Raw genomic sequence first — 4,034 nt, 5'->3', positions numbered from 1 at the left:
CATCCCATCTGTCCCCAGCCCCGATGAGGACTCGTACCAGAAGTTTGTGCCCTTCGTGGGGGTGAGTCCATGGGGGGCAATGGGTGACACTGGGTGACAATGGGTGACAATGGGTGACAATGGGTGACACTGGGTGGTGCTGACAATGGGTGACACTGGGTGACACTGGGTGGCACTGGGTGACAATGGGTGACACTGGGTGACGCTGGGTGGTGCTGACACTGGGTGACGCTGGGTGACATTGGGTGGCACTGGGTGACATTGGGTAACACTGGGTGACAATGGGTGACAATGGGTGACACTGGGTGACAATGGGTAACACTGGGTGACAATGGGTGACAATGGGTGACACTGGGTGGTGCTGACACTGGGTGACACTGGGTGGCACTGGGTGACATTGGGTAACACTGGGTGACAATGGGTGACACTGGGTGACGCTGGGTGGCACTGGGTGTCAATGGGTGACAATGGGTGACACTGGGTGACACTGGGTGATGCTGGGTGACACTGAGTGACAATGGGTGACACTGGGTGACGGTGACAATGGGTGACGCTGGGTGACACTGGGTGACGCTGGGTGACAATGGGTGACAATGGGTGACGCTGGGTGACAATGGGTGGCACTGGTTGTCAATGGGTGACAATGGGTGACGCTAGGTGGCATTGGGTGACACTGGGTGACATTGGGTGACACTGGGTGACACCGGGTGACACTGGGTGGCGCTGGGTGACAATGGGTGATGCTGGGTGATGCTGAGTGACACTGGGTGACAATGGGTGATGCTGGGTGACACTGGGTGACACTGACGCTGGGTGACAATGGGTGACACTGGCTGGCAATGGGTGACACTGGGTGACAATGGGTGACGCTGGGTGACACTGCGTGGTGCTGACACTGGGTGACAATGGGTGACACTGGGTGACGCTGGGTGACCAAGGTGGCACTGGGTGTCAATGGGTGACACTGGGTGACACTGGGTGACGCTGGGTGACAATGGGTGACAATGGGTGACAATGGGTGACGCTGGGTGACAATGGGTGACAGTGGGTGACTCTGGGTGACACTGGGTGACGCTGGGTGACAATGGGTGGCGCTGGGTGATGCTGGGTGGTGCTGACACTGGGTGACAGTGGGTGACATTGGGTGACACTGGGTGGCGCTGGGTGACAATGGGTGACGCTGCGTGATGCTGGTGACAATGGGTGACACCGGGTGATGCTGGGTGGCACTGGGTGACACTGGGTGACAATGGGTGACACTGGGTGACGCTGGTGACAATGGGTGACACTGGGTGACGCTGGGTGACACTGCGTGGTGCTGACACTGGGTGACACTGGGTGACACTGGGTGACAATGGGTGATGCTGGGTGACAATGGGTGATGCTGGGTGACAATGGGTGACAATGGGTGATGCTGGGTGACAATGGGTGATGCTGGGTGACAATGGGTGACGCTGGGTGACACTGCGTGGTGCTGACACTGGGTGACAATGGGTGACACTGGGTGACGCTGGGTGACAATGGGTGACAATGGGTGACACTGGGTGACGCTGGGTGACAATGGGTGCCATTGGGTGACACTGGGTGACATTGGGTAACACTGGGTGACAATGGGTGGCAATGGGTGACATTGGGTAATACTGGGTGACAATGGGTGACGCTGGGTGACACTGGGGGTGTCCCTGCAGGTGGTCAAGGTGGGGCTGGTTGAGGACCCCCCATCAGCTCCAGGTAAGTCCCACCCCCCCCCCACCCCATAGGACACCCTTGGGTGCTGCAGGGGCACCCAGGGCTGCTCTGTGTGTGCCCCCCATAGGTGATGGGGAGGAGCTGCCCCCCCCGGGCCTCGCTGTCCCCTCCCCGTCCCCCCCCGGGGGACCCCGTGAGGCTGCGGCCACCCCCCCGGCGTCACCCTCCATGGCGAGCGGCAGCACCCTGGGGTGAGCACCCATGGAGCTGTTCCTATGGGGGGGGCACCCATGGAGCTGTTCCTATGGGGGGGCACCCATGGAGCTGTTCCTATGGAGGGGCACCCATGGAGCTGTTCCTATGGGAGGGGCACCCATGGAGCTGTTCCTATGGGGGAGCACCCATGGAGCTGTTCCTATGGGGGGGCACCCATGGAGCTGTTCCTATGGGGGGGCACCCATGGAGCTGTTCCTATGGGGGGCACCCATGGAGCTGTTCCTATGGAGGGGCACCCATGGAGCTGTTCCTATGGGGGGGCACCCATGGAGCTGTTCCTATGGGGGGGGCACCCATGGAGCTGTTCCTATGGGGGGGCACCCATGGAGCTGTTCCTATGGAGGGGCACCCATGGAGCTGTTCCTATGGGAGGGGCACCCATGGAGCTGTTCCTATGGGGGGAGCACCCATGGAGCTGTTCCTATGGGGGGAGCACCCATGGAGCTGTTCCTATGGGGGGGCACCCATGGAGCTGTTCCTATGGGGGGAGCACCCATGGAGCTGTTCCTATGGGGGGAGCACCCATGGAGCTGTTCCTATGGGGGGGGCACCCATGGAGCTGTTCCTATGGGGGAGCACCCATGGAGCTGTTCCTATGGGGGGCAACCATGGAGCTGTTCCTTTGGGGGGGGCACCCATGGAGCTGTTCCTATGGGGGGGCACCCATGGAGCTGTTCCTATGGGGGGGGGGGGGCACCCATGGAGCTGTTCCTATGGGGGGGCACCCATGGAGCTGTTCCTATGGGGGGGGCACCCATGGAGCTGTTCCTATGGGGGGGCACCCATGGAGCTGTTCCTATGGGGGGGCACCCATGGAGCTGTTCCTATGGGGGGAGCACCCATGGAGCTGTTCCTATGGGGGGAGCACCCATGGAGCTGTTCCTATGGGGGGGGGGCACCCATGGAGCTGTTCCTATGGGGGGAGCACCCATGGAGCTGTTCCTATGGGGGGGCAACCATGGAGCTGTTCCTATGGGGGGGGCACCCATGGAGCTGTTCCTATGGGGGGGCACCCATGGAGCTGTTCCTATGGGGGGGGGGGGCACCCATGGAGCTGTTCCTATGGGGGGGGGCACCCATGGAGCTGTTCCTATGGGGGGGGCACCCATGGAGCTGTTCCTATGGGGGGGCACCCATGGAGCTGTTCCTATGGGGTGAGCACCCATGGAGCTGTTCCTATGGGGGGGGCACCCATGGAGCTGTTATTGGGAGCCCCCATATGCTTGTTATTGGGGGGCACCCATGGAGCTGTTCCTATGGGGGGGGACCCATGGAACTGTTCCTATGGGGGGGGCACCCATGGAGCTGTTCCTATGGGGGGGGCACCCATGGAGCTGTTCCTATGGGGTGAGCACCCATGGAGCTGTTCCTATGGGGGGGGCACCCATGGACCTGTTATTGGGGGCACCCATATGCTTGTTATTGGGGGGCACCCATGGACTTGTTCCTATGGGGGGGGCACCCATATACCTGTTACTGGGGGGGCACCCATATACCTGCTATTGCGGGCACCCATGGACCTGTTATTGGGGGGCACCCATGTACCTGCTATTGGGGGGGGCACCCATATACCTATTATTAGGGGGGCACCCATATACCTATTATTGGGGGGGCACCCATGGACCTGTTATTGGGGGGGGCACCCATGTACCTGTTACTGGGGGGGGCACCCATGGACCTGTTGTTGAGGGGGCACCCATATGCTTGTTATTGGGGGGCACCCATGGACCTGTTATTGGGGGGCACCCATGGATCTGTTATTGGGGGACACCCATTTACCTGTTATTGGGGGGGGCACCCATATACCTGTTATTGGGGGGGGCACCCATATACCTGTTATTGGGGGGGGGCACCCATGGACCTGTTATTGGGGGGGGCACCCATTGACCTGTTATTGGGTGGGCACCCATGGACCTGTTATTGGTGGGGGGCACCCATGGACCTGTTGTTGAGGGGGCACCCATGGACCTGTTATTGGGGGGCACCCATATACCTGTTATTGGGGGGGGGGCACCCATATACCTATTATTGGGGGGGCACCCATATACCAGCACCCATATACCTGTTAT

General features: G+C 60.8%; 1 long non-coding RNA gene across 1 annotated transcript; it reads left to right on the top strand.

Annotated features, from left to right (window-relative positions):
• The first annotated feature begins 2 nt into the window (after positions 1 to 2).
• On the top strand, positions 3 to 1,944 carry LOC130600156 (uncharacterized). The gene is made up of 3 exons (XR_008972388.1): positions 3 to 61; positions 1,689 to 1,731; positions 1,817 to 1,944. It is a non-coding gene; the product is annotated as an uncharacterized LOC130600156 (long non-coding RNA).
• The last annotated feature ends 2,090 nt before the right edge of the window (positions 1,945 to 4,034 follow it).

Source organism: Pezoporus wallicus, unplaced genomic scaffold (assembly GCF_028554395.1).
Source record: "Pezoporus wallicus isolate ANWC-B61680 ecotype Strahan unplaced genomic scaffold, APGP_CSIRO_Pwel_v1 contig_14823, whole genome shotgun sequence".
Classification (NCBI taxonomy): Eukaryota; Metazoa; Chordata; class Aves; order Psittaciformes; family Psittacidae; genus Pezoporus; species Pezoporus wallicus.
Note: the sequence above shows the minus strand (reverse complement) of the source record. Positions and strands in the feature narration are given on the sequence as shown.